This window comes from Lampris incognitus, chromosome 16 (assembly GCF_029633865.1).
Source record: "Lampris incognitus isolate fLamInc1 chromosome 16, fLamInc1.hap2, whole genome shotgun sequence".
In the NCBI taxonomy this organism is placed as follows: domain Eukaryota; kingdom Metazoa; phylum Chordata; class Actinopteri; order Lampriformes; family Lampridae; genus Lampris; species Lampris incognitus.
This window is the reverse complement of record NC_079226.1, coordinates 37,643,988-37,661,056: the sequence shown is the minus strand read 5'-3', so window position 1 is coordinate 37,661,056 and position 17,069 is coordinate 37,643,988. Positions and strand designations below refer to the sequence as shown.

At 43.3% G+C, this 17,069-nt stretch overlaps 2 non-coding genes across 2 annotated transcripts; both read right to left on the bottom strand.

Moving 5' to 3' along the window:
• Positions 1–630: 630 nt before the first annotated feature.
• On the bottom strand, positions 631–736 carry LOC130126905 (U6 spliceosomal RNA). The gene has a single exon (XR_008811755.1). It is a non-coding gene; the product is annotated as a U6 spliceosomal RNA (small nuclear RNA).
• A 12,211-nt stretch (positions 737–12,947) lies between these two features.
• On the bottom strand, positions 12,948–13,053 carry LOC130126910 (U6 spliceosomal RNA). Its single transcript, XR_008811760.1, has one exon. It is a non-coding gene; the product is annotated as a U6 spliceosomal RNA (small nuclear RNA).
• Positions 13,054–17,069: the final 4,016 nt, after the last annotated feature.

Here is a 17,069-nt window from a genome sequence, read left to right as displayed (position 1 = left end):
CGTTAGCCCCTAGCTAACAGCTCTGACCCTTTAGCCGAGCGGTTAGTGATGTCGCCTTGTGGTGCAGTACTCCCCGTCCGAATCCCGCACCGGGCAAGAAAATAACCGGTCACACTAGCTACCATACAATGCTAGCTAGCTAATCAGCTGTACAAATTTGTTGTACAGTTCTGGCAACAAACAGCTTTGTAAAGCAAATATTATCCTTGGGTGTTTTATTGAACACGCCATCGTTTTATAATTGTTTCAGTAAGTTTAACGTAATTGCGCTTACCCTGTACAACTGCATGGAGGAGGAGAATGGAGCCGACTTGTCTCCTCGTCTCCGACCGAACAGGTGAAATACGTGGGAGCTGAATTACATCTCTGCGGAGTTGGAATAACAGCGGATAACGCTGATGTGATCAACTCTGCCACATAAACACCCAACACCTTTTAAATCACCACGTGTTACATTAACACTTGACCGCTGAGGAAAAAGCAACCGCAGCCAGCTTTCACTTCTCAAAGGGATTCCTACCGTCTGAGATTACACAGTGCAGGTACACAAATCGCTACTAGAGGTTTTTACTACGCCGTTATAGCAAATGCTATGAAAGCTGAATAAATATTATAGACATAAAAATTAAAAAAAATATGGAACGCTTCACGAATTTGCGTGTCATCCTTGCGCAGGGGCCATGCTAATCTTCTCTGTATCGTTCCAATTTTAGTATGTGTATTGCCGGAGCAACACGTCTATAAGATGGGTCTTGGCGCTATATAAAGCACGCTAAATCCAAAGGAATCCCCGTGAGGGTGTCAATCTTTTCAATATGTACAAAACACAACACAGTCAACACAAGACCTAGCAAATGGGATGTGGATTGGTTTGAAATGTTTATAATGATTTTAAACGTTTTTGTTTTAACACTTTTTCTGTGCGAGAAAACCGTGAAGAACTCTGGGAGTTATTGCGTCAGTCAGCCAGGATTGGTGTAGCGGTGAGGAGACACGGCGATGGATAAACCCGCTACCACGAGGAAAAGCAGGCAGACCATGTAGAATCTCACACCACCGAAATGACAGAGGACTGCGATCATCAATAACAATAATAAAAATAATAATAATAATAATAGTAAATTAAAAGTATCTAGCGCTTTTCTGACACTCGAAGTCGCTTTAAAAATGATGATGGCCCAAAGAGGGATAGCGTCCACTGCCGAGGGAAAATAAAATAAAAACATCCAGCTGGAGTTGAGGGACGGAGCCAGATGTGCGAGCTAGCGTGCAGAGCCAGGAGGCCAGAGGTCACGTAAAGCTAACGTTAGCCGAGTGCTAGTTAGCCAGTTAGCTAGTTAGGGGGCTAGCACGGAGGGCCGAGAAAACGGAGACAGAGAGGGGAAAGACAAAATGGTGTGAGAAGCGGAAACCACACACTACGCCGGCAGTACTCTCCGATTTAAACAAAAAAACACACACACAAAAAGCGAGGAAGATGAAAAAACACACACACAACAGCAAATCCAGCCGACAACAGACGTGCAGCGGCAAAGTACGTCTGCTCAGGCCGCCATCTTGAGCGGATGATGCATGAGCATTAGTCGACGTATCCCCGGGCCGTCATAAATCGTTGCGATCGTAATCTGACTACCGTGGGTTCGTATGGTGGACGTGAATAACAAAACTGAATTCATCGGTTTGAAATGCAGACCATAGTATCTTCCCACAGAATTCACTTCAACTGTATTAGTTGGTGTTTACATGCCACCACAAGCTAATGCTAACACAGCCATTAGCGAACTTTCGCAATACATTTCCCATGGGGGAAACTCCAACCCTGACACGTCTGTCATCGTGTTAGGTGGTTTCAAGCATACAAATCTTTCCCTCGAGTGACAGATATTCCAGGTGAATTGACATCCAATTTCTGGAAAAGCAAGGAGATATCAGAGAGAAGTAGACAGAAAGGTTTGCAATATGCATTTGAAAGCTACATCCGTGACATAATTTGTCAGCGTGTGAATGAAGAGGAAATTAAAATCGAGGCTAGAGCCTACAGGTCCCAATATAAGACCCAGGCACCCCACGTCTTAACTATTCACGTTAAGGACAAGGAGATAAATGAACAACAATGCTCGTGTACAGCAGGGTATTTTAAGTTGTATTTTAAGCTGACATTTAGTTATGAGTCCATATAGCCTACTAGCTAGCTTTCACATCTAGCTATCATTAGGCTATGTTTTAGCTAGCCAGGCTAGCCAGCTGGATCAGGGGAGCTCACATGCACTTTCCCGTTTGTTTAAAGTGCACCAGGATATTGCTCACACATCGTGGGCTTGATCCATACACTGGATCTTATAAAGGCAAGAACAGAAGAGTCAGCTAAGTCCTGCACACGTTTGCCACAACAATGGCACAAACCAAGAGGTGGTAACGGCAGACGGGAGCACCCATCAGCTACTTGGCTAACAGACCGCCTATCGATATAACTATGGGGGAAAACAAGTACCCCCTTGGAAGTGGTTTGAGCCAACAGGTAAATGAAAAACGATTTGACTGAGTCAACATAAGTATTTATTTTGTATCCAAAAGTCACTTGTTACATAGGCAATAGTGTACAAGTAATTTCAAGTAGGTTAGTATCATACAATATTACATAGGACTAATATGACTAAAGAAACATGAAAAAGGATGTAATTGACATGTACCTGTATTATAGGACAGTAATACACCTTGTAGACAGAAAGGTACGAGAGGAGGGGACCCTTAGCCACCAGGGCGCCTCCTGATCACTGGTCTTTGATGATGTGTGGTTGGAAGTCGGACAGCATGCTAACCACGTACCATATCTGATTTATGTTGGAGAGTCGGGACATTGGTATTCTACCAGAAACAATCTTAAACTTTTTAATTTTGGCGATTGCCCTTTCCACATGAACTCTGTGTTTGGCGATTTTTTTGGTCATCTCAACATCTGCATGTGGCATCTGACGGTGCTGCCGACGTCCAACCACAAACATAATCAAGGACTCATCTCACCCAGGCAACCACCTTCTCACTCTGCTGCCCTCTGGGAGGCGCTATAGGTCTTTCAAGACCCGTACTTCCAGACTTTTGAAGTTTCACCCCAAGAGTCATTAAAGAACTGAACTCTGTTAAAAAAAACTCCATGGTTGCAATAACATCCGGAAACTGTGCAATAACACCTGTACATCTGGCATGTGCAGTGAATATGCTGACTGGGGTTAGTGCAATACACACACTATTTATCTAGTGTAATAGATATTACACTTTAGACACATAGGCATACATTATCTATATGTTGATTGTGCTGCATATGTGTGTCTATTTGTATTTTGACTATTTGTGTGTGTGTGTGTGTATAATATATATCGTGCACACACACACACACACACACACACACACACACACACACACACACACACATATATATATATACACATATACTACACACACACACACACACACACACACACACATACATATTTTTATTCATTTATTTTATACCACTGGGGGAGTTGCACTTAATTTCATAGTACAGCTGCAATGACAAATAAAGGCATTCATTCATTCATTCATTCAAAATCTGACACTGGGCAGGTGCTGAGTGACCATACTGCAGTTCGTCAGTGTGCTGTCTTTTTTACAGTAATCTGTTTAAATGTGAGCATAGAGAGCAGCAGTCAGTCTCTCAGAGTTTTTATACTGATCTCCCTCAGGTTGAACAGCAGAGTAATATAGAGTTGGAAGCAGCTCTCTCCTCTGATGAACTCTATGCTGCTCTGCAGAGCATGCAGAGTGGAAAGCTCCTGGAGTTGATGGTCTACTTGTTGGTTTTTACAAATCTTTCTGGTCGGTAGTTGAAGGGGATCTGCTGGCAGTGCTAAATGATAGTCTCACCAGAGGGCATCTGCCATTAAGCTGCAGAAGGGTGGTTCTCACCTTACTGCCTAAGAAAAGTGACCTACAGTCCATTAAAAACTGGAGGCTTGTGCCTCTGCTTTGCACAGATTATAAGGTCCTGTCAAGTGTTAGCAACCAGGCTGAGGGAAGTGATGGAACAAGTGATTCATTCTGACCAGACCTACTGTGTACCTGGCAGGTTGATTTCAGAAAACATCATTTTGATTCGAGACTTTTTAGAGATCTGTAAGTTGTTTGGCCTCCAAGCTGGCATCCTATCAATTGATCAAGAACAAGCTTTTAATCGTGTTGAGCATGAATATTTATGGCTCACATTGAGTGCCTTTGGTTTTGGTCCTGGTTTATTAACAAAATTAAGGTTCTGTATTGTGACATTCAGAGTGGGCTGGAACTTAATGGTGGTGTGAGTGCTCCTTTTCAAATCCAAAGGGGAATTAGACAAGGCTGTGCCCTCTCAGGCATGTTATATTCCCTAGCATTTGAGTCTCTGTTACACAAACGTAGATCTGAACTTCAGGGTATAACTATCCCAGGTTGTAGTGCACCCTTCAAACTGTCAGCCTGTGCAGATAATTTAGTAATTCTGGTGAAGTCAGCAGGAAATTGACATGTTGGTGAGGGACATCATCCTGCTTTGCTTAAATAAAAACTGTAGTTTATAATTATTTAAGTTCAAGATGTTACAGGATGTAATGAAACTTCCATTAACGGACACTACTGTTTTTCTTTTTTTGACGAACAGAACGCTGGGACACTCCCACCACCTGTTCTACCAGCTAGAGTCTATGACACCTCTTCATATCACTGACTAGAGAAACAGTGTATGACTCTATAATAAGCCTGCTGCTCTCTGTCTTCCAGCACATGGACATTATCATCATCCAACATGGCCTCCTCAACTTGTCAGTATTGCTGCTCTGGAGTACAGGTAAAGTACAGTATCATCACCTCTCTGTAGCAGAGATGGACACATCATCTAAAGAATAAGTCTTACATTTAAAACAAAAGGGTGATTTCATTTTTAATCTTATTTGCTTGTTTCTATTCTTTTTCATTTAAACTTTCTATTGTTTGGTGTTATGTTACGTTCATTGTCACACATGTGAAGAACCCACAGAGTCAAAGTTGTATGTGCAAATGTGTTTTGTCAATAAATCTGATTTTATCTCAATGAAAAAAAGTTTTGTAATGATTTCAAACCACAATTGTACCTTGAATTATTTTTTTTCCATGTGTAACATTTTCAATACAGGTTTTACTGATGGAGGAATTAGAACACTAAAAGTCAATGGTGGAAATGGTTTTAAGCAAATGTCTTTGTGAATTGGAATAACTGTCTTGACTAACCTTTACTGCACATATAAACAGGTTTTATGGATGGGAGTGATGTCATCCAGACCTCTGTACTGTGGAGAAACAAGGGTGACTCTGCCACAATGAACTGCAGTCATACGAAGGATGCTTCCTACTTCCAAATGTACTGGTACAGACAGCTTCCAGGGGAAGGAATGAAACAAATAGTCCTTACAAGTGCAAGAGGTAAACCTGCGTATGAAAATGACTTCAGTCAGGAGAAATTCCCCACCACCAAGCCAGACGCTCACAGTGGAAGTGTGACGGTGAAGGAGTTGGAACCAGAGGATAAAGGCTTGTATTTCTGCGCTGTCAGCCAACACAGTGATGCAGACGTCCTCCATAGCTGAACAAAAACCCTCATATACTGTAGCATCTAACTGCTGCCAACTGCATGGCTGTATTCTCTCATCCACTGTAGGGGGCGTCTTCCTCTAATTCTCCCATCTACAGTTTGATCCACTCTGTGGACTCTGATCCATGTGTGTACAGGATCACACCACATCACAGACCTGTGGGACCCTCCCTCCACCTGTTGTACCAAATATAAAGCCACTGTGATAACTCCTCACATCACTGTGACCAACCTAACAGTCACACATGAGGCTCTGGTTTCCTTTGTGTTGTGGTGTTTACTTCTAAAGAACTAGCACACACAGCTGCTGAGACGAAGAATGAAGGAAATGCAACACACATTTCACCACCTAAAAGACTTTACTTTTACTATTTCACATCCCTACCAACATAACTGTCTCAACATGTTTTATTTTTTGGGGATTTTGGTTTTTCAGTATTATCTGTGATCATCACAGCTGGACAATATTGCTGCCAACTAGGTCAGATCACATGTCACTTGTCACTCTACAGGTAACTATTTCTGGGAACATTAAATATCATTATTACATGGCTTTGTTGAATACTGGATTCTGATTGGTCAGTTACGGCATTATGCGGTCTGTTATTGCACAGATCGTTGCTATGGATACAGGTCTAATGGACTAACGGACTACTTTTAGCGGAAGCAATAAAATATTTTTAAATCAATAAAATCAGTTTTAGTTCAACATTTGGTCAAATGATTGATGTCTGTAGTAAGTAGCTGTGTAATAACAGGGTAATGTACAGTGAGCAGGTCATTACTATGAAATAATGTCACAATAATGACCTGCTGGCTGTACATTATGCCTTACATATATGTGAAATGGCAGGTCAGTGACTGCAGGGACTGTTGGGCCAAATGTACTTCACAACTGATTTTAAGTGTCAGAAGTTTCACTGAGGAATAAAGGTTATTCCACACTTCACCAGGTTTTTCAGTTTTTAGTTGGTGTGAAATGTCTGCACCCACGGCAGGACGGACTACAGACTGATGTGATGGTACCAGCAGTCAGCTGGACATACCGCTCTGAGACTCATTGGACATGTGAACTACAAAGATGTCACCACGGAAACACGGTTTGAGAAGCAGTTCAGAACCACCGGGGATCTGAGTGGGGCAGGAGTGAAGAACGGCTCTCTTCTAGCCGACCTGACGGGACCTGAACACAACGCAGTCTATTACTGTGCAGCCAGCGATGCACGCTGACCAAGATGCAGCTCTGCTCTTTACAAAACCACCTGCACTGGTCTGGATTAAGACCTGCACCAGAGTCTTCCTACACACCTGCAACAATAAAGTGGCTTTCTTTCTTTCTTCTAATTGTCTATTGTGGAACTACAGGATAAATTCATACTGTACTGCCATTCATGTAGTATTTTAATCCACATATACGTGTCTGTTGCTCACCAGCCAGGTTATGTGGATACCAGACAAATTAAACATTATATGTAACACAAGAAAGACTTTAAATACTATCTACCATTACCACCAGTAGCTTTATAAGACCATGTCACATTCAGAAAACACAGGACTCTTCATTACAGTCCACTTGACAATACTCTACGAGAGCTACGACAAGTTTTCAGCAAATGTACCGTTTGTTGTTTAAGTGAGGGGACTTTTGGTTGTCTTACAAAATGAAACGTGGACCTCAAATCTTTGTTGTTGTGTAATCCTCCATTAAATTCTATCACTATGATGCTGTTCCATGACGTAGCCTAAGCCTAACCACAATAACATCCATTCCTGTACTGTATATGTCAACTCACCAGCCCGAGTTGGAGGGGTAGCTGAGGTGTATATGGGGGGGTAGGGAGGTGGTTTGATGACGTCACTCTCTAAGATAGTCACGTGTTCAACATTCACATAAATGTGTTGGAGAGAAAAATGGGTTTGCTAAAATGATGCGTAGCCTCACCAGAGCAAAGCTGCACAAGTCTAAAGACCATGTACTGTGTGTTGCGGAGTAATAATAATATGAACTTGGATTATGCCTCGTAGTCAACCACTCAGAACAAACAGCATGATCATCGTTTTTCTCAGCATCACGGCATATGCTTTGGTGTCAGGTAACATCTGCTCATTTATTTAGGTTTTCAAGCCGTTTCATCACCACTTAAACTTCACTTCTTCAGATTAATAGGTATCAACCACCTTTAGAGATACTTACAGTCAGGCTGACAAAGTTTTCCTGACGTTCAAATAAAATGTGCTGTTTTACAATTAAAAGAGCCAAGATGGCTTGTGATGTCATGTAAACGTTATGCTGTGAAATGTCTCTTCAGTGCCACTATATTCTTCTATTAGGAGAGCTGCGAGGGTAAAGCATGTGACCGTAACGTGCTGAACATGGATCACATACACAACCTGTTGATTTCTGCTCCACAGGTTCCTCTCTGAGGGACCAAGTTCACCAGACTCCAGCTGACATGGTCCTGGACAACAACACAGCACAAACACCCACCATCACCTGTCGACACACTATTGATGGCTACAATCAAATTCTTTGGTACAAACAAGTGAAGAATGGAACGATGCAATACCTGGGAGACGTGTATGGAGACACCAGAACACCTGAACCTGGACTCTCTGTTAAACTGGAAGGGAGTGCAAATAAAGACCAAAACTGTTCACTAATAATTGAAGTCATCAGGCTGGACAGCAGTGGGGTTTATTTCTGTGCTGCTAGTCTACACAGTGCTCTGCAACACTGTTCTGCAATACAAAAACCTGCTCCGTACATTCTCACATCTCTGGATTGTAGCAAACGACACCTCACACCTGCATTAAGATGTTATCACCAATAATCCTCTTCCTTCTCATTCGCTGCCAACACACAACTGGTAACGTCTTTCACAGACAGGTGAAGTTTATGGTTCATGGGTTCTTCAGGGCATTCCCATTTCTAACTTACATAAATAAAACGATATCACTACTGGCATTTAGTCATGTATTTTCTCAAAAAATCTGACACAATCGTGTGTAAATTAAATAACTGTTAAGCAGTTTGAGTGGCGGTTGCAGCTTGAAAAGTGCTATATACAATGGAACTTGTTTGATTGATTAAGATGGCAGGTTCCCTTTCTGCAACACAGCAATACTTCCTGTTTATAGTCACCAACCACAGCATCATTATATCTCTCATAGGACCACATTAGTCTTCATCACTGTCGTTTGAGAGGTAAACCATTCTCATATCTTGAATACAAAAACAAGCTATCATTCACCCAGTTCTGCTGGTACTTCTGTCTTATAGCAACAACACATTTCATGCCAAAGTGCAACACATAGAAACATGAAAAGTTGAGAAAAATGACAAGGACTCCAGCACAACATGTTTGCATGCAGCTCCTCATCATGACTTTTCATTGGGAAGTTATTGGATATTTGTCAACCGTTGCTTGTTTGCACCAATGCATCTAGATTCAGAATCCACATACAGGATTCTTAATGGTGGTCTGGTTAACAACACTTCTATGGCATGGCAAGAGCAGGGAAAAGCTTTCAGCAAGTTTCTGGTTTGGTTTCATAAGATTCCTACATTTTTGTTTTGGTTTTTTCATCATCATCATCAGGTCGAGTATCCTCGGATGGCTCTGACCCTCTCATGCCACCCGTCTCGATCCTGCAGAGCAGCTGGAAGATCCTCAGATGGACATCCTGTGTCGTTGACAAGTCGATTGATGTAATTTCTTGCAGGCCTTCCCACACATGTCTTTCCACGTGTGAGTGACCAAGGCAGAGGGTCGCTTGCAAGTTCTTCCTTGCTCCTCCAGCAATGACCAGCAAATCTACTCCTTTGTTCTCGGGTAGTGTTTGAGATGGCAGGTATACGGTGACGCAGTGGTTAGCGCTGTCGCTTTACAGCAAGAAGGGCCTAGGTTCGATCCCCGGGGTTGTCCAACCTTGGGAGTTCGTCCCAGGTCCTTTCTGTGTGGAGTTTGCATGTTGTCCCCGTGTCTGCGTGGGTTTTCTCCGGGTGGTCTTGTTTCACCCACCATCAAAAACACATGTATGTTAGGGTTAATACACCTGTCTGTGCCCCTGACCGAGGCATGGCAAGATGAAATGGAGTTGGTCCCCAGGCGCGGCACGGCAGTTGCCCACTTCTCCTGGCTACACAGCTAGGATGGGTTAAATGCAGAGGAAGAATTTCGCCAAGGGGATCAATTAGTAGTAAAATACTACTACTACTACCACTAATACTGCTACTGCAGCAAGTACAACTGCTACTGTTACAACTGCTACATCTGCTACTACTACTACTGCTAAACTGCTGCTACTTCAATAACCAGAACCATATATGTAATGATATGTGCCTACCGGGCCAGTAGAGGGAAGTATTGGTATATCTAGTTTATTGTAGAGGGTTAATGTTCATGCGCAGAACGTTCTAGGATCAGAACACGTGACAGCCATGTCCTATGTGCTACATAGATACGTCGCTAAAAGGCGCTCACTTATTTTTGAAACCGACAAAGCAGCACTGTACAGTCACATAACCTACAAACGGATTGGAAGATGAAGCAGAAATGTCCAGCTACGAAATGAAGGTTCAGTTTATTATACATCTGCATGTGTAAGGTTATTCAGAGCCGGCCCAGGGCATAAGCCAACTAAGCACTCACTTATATTTGTGTGTGTGATCTATCATATCAGTAGTAATCACCAGAAAACTAAAACTAAATATTGTGATATCATGTGTTTTTGTTTATCCACAATGGATTCAGCTGTGAGTGAGGTCTTCCACACTGCTTGATCCACATTCGACATTTGTCCTCTTGTGTTTTAGGCTTAGGAAAAGCCCAAAATACGACCCCACCCTCCAAACTTTTAGGATATCTGCTGTCTGATTTGCAGGTACCGTAAGCGCATCGCTTCGGCATTTCCTTGATAGCTTGCCAGGCCTCCCCTGCTTAGTAACGGTTGCAAACGTAGCATTGGACAGTGGCTGTTCTAGGACGGGGCTTAGCGAAGGGTCAATTGGCCAGCTACAAACTGGGGAGAAAAAGTGGGAAAAGTGGATGAAAAAAAAAAGGAAAAAAGAATTACACTTCCTACACAAAGAAAAGAACTGGGCATACAAAAACGGAAACAGAGATCAGTACAGAGCAGCCAAGTGTAAGTTGCGTGCTGCAATAAGAAAAGCAAAGTCCAGCTACGTAACAAAACTCGAACAACAATTCTCTTCCAGTAACTCCAGAGCAATATGGAAAAAAACTTAAGGAAATGACAGATTATAAAAAACGCCCCTGCTCCCCTCCTGCTAATGGCCATAACCTCCCAAATAAATTAAATTAAATACGTTTTATGCAAAGTTTGAAAAACTTATTCCACCAGCCATCCCCCCTACTCCTACTTCAATGTCAACCTTCTGCATCCAGGAGGATGAGGTGACAGCAACATTCAAAAAGCTGAACATTAGGAAAGCAGCAGGGCCAGACAGCATCAGTCCTGCTTTGTTGAGCCGCTGTGCAGCACAACTGGCCCCAATATTTTTCACCATATTTAACACCTCTCTAAGTCAATGTACAGTCCCACAGTGCTTCAAACTCTCTATCGTCATTCCTGTGCCAAAGTCCTCCAATATCACCTGCCTCAATGACTTCAGACCGGTTGCCCTAACATCTGTGCCCATGGAAGCATTTGAGCGCATCATTTTGTCACACTTGAAATCTTGCACCTCCCCAATGATGGACCCATATCAATTCGCCTATCAAGCCAACCGGTCGGTCGAGGATGCAGTTAGCATAGCCCTGCACCATGCCCTGCAACACCTGGAATCACCAAACACCTACGCACGCATCCTGTTCATAGACTTCAGTTCCGCCTTCAACTCCACCAACCCACTCAAACTCTTTACATACTCTTGGATAGGAACATTGACCCAGCCATATGCCACTGGATTCAGAGCTTCCTGTAGAACAGGCCACAGAGGGTGAAGGTTAATACCTAACATCACACCCTCTTACCCTCAGTACAGGTGCTCCTCAGGGCTCTGTTCTCTCCCCCTGGCTCTGCTCACTTTACACCACCCACCTCACATCCACGGATAGCGCTGTGAAAATAATAAAATACGCAGACAACAGAACCATTGTAGGCCTCATCTCCATTTATCAAAGACTATGCTAAAGGCGTGTAAAAAAGTCTCCAACATGAAGGAGCTTCAGAATGATGTTATAAAAGAATGTGGGTGTATTTTTAAAGACTTTTCCTCAAACAAGCTTAAGTAAAAATTACTCACCTTTTTCATGGAATTGCAGAAAGTCAAACTGTCCCTCAACCTCCTCCAACTTCACGTACTTCTGCTGTTGGCTGTTCTTCACCTGGACCAGCATTTTTACTGGGACGTGCAAGAAAGAAAGGGGGAAAAATAAAAATTAAAAAAAAATAAAAAGTGGACAACTACAGACACGTGTAACGCGTGTGCGTGATGGCACGCAGTAGTTGCGGTCACGTTGACTTTGAACCGCCATGAAAGAAACACACAGCGCGACTCTTCAGCTCCAGCAAAACCAAGATTTATACAGTAAAAACACAGCTTGGCTTTTCCACAGCCATGAGCTTGATGGCAACTGTTGTTACATCGTCCCTGATAAAGCTGGAGACGGTTTTACTAGCTAATGGCTAGCTAGTGTAAACTACTAATAAAACACTTTAGCCGCTAGCTAACGGGTCTGACCCTTTAGCCGAGCGGTTAGTGATGTCGCCTTGTGGTGCAGCACACTCCGTTTCGAATCCCGCACCGGGCAAGAAAATAACCAGTCACACTCTAGCTACCATACAGTGCTAGCTAGCTAATCACCTGTACAAATTTGTTGTACAGTTCTGGCAACAAACAGCTTTGTAAAGCAAATATCATCCGTAGATGTTTTATTGTACACGCCATCGTTTTATAATTGTTTTAGTAAGTTTAACGTAATTGCGCTTACCCTGTTGAACTGCATGGAGGAGGAGAATGGAGCCGACTTGTCTCCTCGTCTCCGACCGAACAGGTGAAATACGTGGGAGCTGAATTACATCTCTGCGGAGTTGGAATAACCGCGGATAACGCTGATGTGATCAACTCTGCCACATAAACACCCAACACCTTTTAAATCACCACGTGTTAAATTAACACTTGACCGCTGAGGAAATAGCAACCCCAATCAGCTTTCACTTCTCAAAGGAATTCCTACCGTCTGAGATTACACAGTGCAGGGTACGCAACTCGCCACTAGGGGTTTATATTACGACGTTATAGCAAATGCTATGAAACCTGAATACATATTGTAGACATAAAAATAATAAAAATATGGAACGCTTCACGGATTTGCGTGTCATCCTTGCGCAGGGGCCATGCTAATCTTCTCTGTATCGTTCCAATTTTAGTATGTGTATTGCCGGAGCAACACATCTATGATAAGAATCTGGGCGCTATATAAAGCACGCTAAATCCAAAGGAATCCCCGTGAGGATATCAATCTTTTCAAGTATGTACAAAACACAACACAGTCAACACAAGACGTAGCAAATGGGATTTGGATTGGTTTTAAATGTGTATAATGATTTTAAACGTATTTGTTTTAACACTTTTTCTGTGCGAGAAAGCCGTGAAGAATTCTGGGAGTTATTGCGTCAGTCAGCCAGGATTGGTGTAGCGGTGAGGAGACACGGCGATGGATAAACCCGCTCCCACGAGGAAAAGGAGGCAGACCATGTAGAATCTCACACCACAGAAATGACAGAGGACTGCGAGCATTAATAATAATAATAACAATAATAAATTACACGTATATAGCGCTTTTCTAACACTCGAAGTCGCTTTTAAAAAATGATGATGGCCCAAAGAGGGATAGCGTCCACTGCCGAGGGAAAATAAAATAAAAACATCCAGCTGCAGTTGAGGGACGGAGCCAGATGTGCGAGCTAGCGTGCAGAGCCAGGAGGCCAGAGGTCACGTAAAGCTAACGTTAGCCGAGTGCTAGTTAGCCAGTTAGCTAGTTAGGCGGCTAGCACGTAGGGCCGAGAAAACGGAGACAGAGAGGGGAAAGACAAGATGGTGGGAGAAGCGGAAACCACACACGACGCCGGCAGTACTCTCCGATTTAAACAACAAGCAGACACACAAATAGCGAGGAAGATAAAAAAAACACACACACAACAGCAAATACAGACGTGCAGCGGCAAAGTGCGTCTGCTCAGGCCGCCATCTTGGGCGGATGGTGCATGAGCATTAGTCGACGTATCCCCGGTCCGTCATAAATCGTTCGATCGTAATCTGACAACCGTGGGTTCGTATGGTGGAAGTGAATAACAAAACTGAACTCATCAGTTTGAAATGCATACCATAGTATCTTCCCAGAGAATTCACTTCAACTGTATTAGTTGGTGTTTACATGTCACCACAAGCTAATGCTAACACAGCCATTAGCGAACTTTCGCAATACATTTCCCATGGTGGAAACTCCAACCCTGACACGTCTGTCATCGTGTTAGGTGGTTTCAACCATACGAATCTTTCCCTCGAACTACCGAACTTCGAGCAACAAGCCACTTGCCATAGCAGAGAAAACAAAACATTGGATCAATGCTACATCTCAATTTCAAATGCTTACCGTGCATTCCCGAGGGCTCCACTGGGGAAGTCCGACCACGCTGTGTTACTCCTCACCCCAAAATACAAACAAAAGCTTAAATCCATCAAGAAAACATCCAGATTTGCCAGGTCCTGGTACATGGATGCCACTGAAACGCTTCGAGGGTGTTCTGAATGCACTAATTGAAATATATGCTGTGCAGCTTGGGACTCCCTCCCTCGATGAACGCACTGGCACTGTGACGTCATATATCAAGTTCTGCCAGGAAATGTGCGTCCCTACCAAAACCGTGGCATTTTACGGCAATAAAAAACCCTGAATTACACCTCCCCGGCTTTGTCGGGCGTCCCTACAGACACATTTGGCCGTGTCTGCGAGTGGGAAGTCGGATGTGGGAATGTGTCCTGGTCGCTGCACTAGCGTCTCCTCTGGTCGGTCGGGGCGCCCCCGGATCAGCAGAGAGGGGGCGGAGCAGCGAACGGGACGGCTCAAAAGAGCGGGGTAATTCACCCTTCGCGATGTCCCGCCCCCCTTGGTTACTGTTGCTGCGCCTGGCAAGCTATCGTCCGTCCGCGATATTTAAACATGGCGTTTGCTGTCATGTCAGTGACAGATATTCCAGGTGAATTGACATCCAATTTCTGGAAAAGCAAGGAGATATCAGAGAGAAGTAGACAGAAAGGCTTGCAATATGCATTTGAAAGCTACATCCGTGATATAATTTGTCAGCGTGTGAATGAAGAGGAAATTAAAATCGAGGCTGTAGCCTACAGGTCCCAATATAAGACTCAAGCACCCCACGTCTTAACTATTCACGTTAAGGACAAGGAGATAAATGAACAACAATGCTCGTGTACAGCAGGGTATTTTAAGTTGTATCTTAAGCTGACATTTAGTAATAAGTCCATATAGCCCACTAGCTAGCTTTCACACCTAGCTAACATTAGGCTATGTTTTAGCTAGCCAGGCTAGCCAGCTGGATCAGGGGAGCTCACATGCACTTTCCCGTTTGTTTAAAGTGCACCAGGATATTGCTCACACATCGTGGGCTTGATCCATACACTGGATCTCATAAAGGCAAGAACAGAAGAGTCAGCTAAGTCCTGCACAAGTTTGCCACAACAATGGCACAAACCAAGAGGTGGTAAAATAAAGGCTGTGCCCGTATCATCGGTGGTGGTCGCAAAGGCTAGACAGGCTCGAAAGCGGAGACCAGTTGACCGTCACTACACCGGGAGCAGGTAAGTTAACTGGACTGTCACTGACTACCAGGAATGACCTGTCATATTCCCCCCAAAATGACATACTTTACATATTCAGCAGTAGTCCATATTGATATTAATAATGTTTTCATATTATTTTCCAAGGACCCCCTCAATAACGGACGAGGACTTGGCACTACTGAGACGGCAGACGGGAGCACCCATCAGCTGCTTGGCGAACAGACCGCCTGTCGATATAACTATGGGGGAAAACAAGTACCCCCTTGGAAGTGGTTTGAGCCAACAGGTAAATGAAAAAGGATTTGACTGAGTCAACATAAGTATTTATTTTGTATCCAAAAGTGACTTGTTACATAGGCAATAGTGTACAAGTAATTTCAAGTAGGTTAGTATCATACAACATTACATAGGACTAATATGACTAAAGAAACATGAAAAAGGATGTAATGGACATGTACCTGTATTATAGGACAGTAATACACCTTGTAGACAGAAAGGTACGAGAGGAGGGGACCCTTAGCCACCAGGGCGCCTCCTGATCACTGGTCTTTGATGATGTGTGGTTGGAAGTTGGACAGCATGCTAACCATGTACCATATCTGATTTATGTAGGAAAGTCGGGACATTGGTATTCTACCAGAAACAATCTTAAACTTTTTAATTTTGGCAATTGCCCTTTCCACATGAACTCTGTGTTTGGCGATTTTTTTGGTCATCTCAACATCTGCATGTGGCATCTGACGGCGCTGCCGACGTCCGACCACAAACATAATCAAGGACTCATCTCACCCAGGCAACCACCTTCTCACTCTGCTGCCCTCTGGGGGGCGCTATAGGTCTTTCAAGACCCGTACTTCCAGACATTTGAAAAGTTTCTCCCCCAGAGTCATTAAAGAACTGAACTCTGTTAAAAAAAAAAACTCCATGGTTGCAATAACATCCTGAAACTGTGCAATAACACCTGTACATCTGGCATGTGCAGTGAATATGCTGACTCGGGTTAGTGCAATACACAGACTATTTATCTAGTGTAATAGATATTACCCTTTAGACACATAGGCATACATTATCTATATGCTGATTGTGCTGCATATGTGTGTCTATTTGTATTTTGACTACTTGTGTGTGTGTGTGTGTATAATATATATCGTGCACACACACACACACACACACACACATATATATATATATATACACTTATACCACACACACACACATATATATATATTCATTCATTTATTTTGTACCACTGGGGAAGTTGCACTTAATTTCGTAGTACAGCTGTGCAATGACAAATAAAGGCGTTCATTCATTCATTTGTTCATTCAAAATCTGACACTGGGCAGGTGCTGAGTGACCATACTGCAGTTCGTCAGTGTGCTGTCTTTTTTTTACAGTAATCTGTTAAAATGTGAGCATAGAGAGCAGCAGTCAGTGTCTCAGAGTTTTTATACCGATCTCCCTCAGGTTGAACAGCAGAGTAATGTAGAGTTGGAAGCAGCTCTCTCCACTGATGAACTCTATGCTGCTCTGCAGAGTATGCAGAGTGGGAAAGCTCCTGGAGTTGATGGTCTACCTGTTGGTTTTTACAAATCTTTCTGGTCGGTG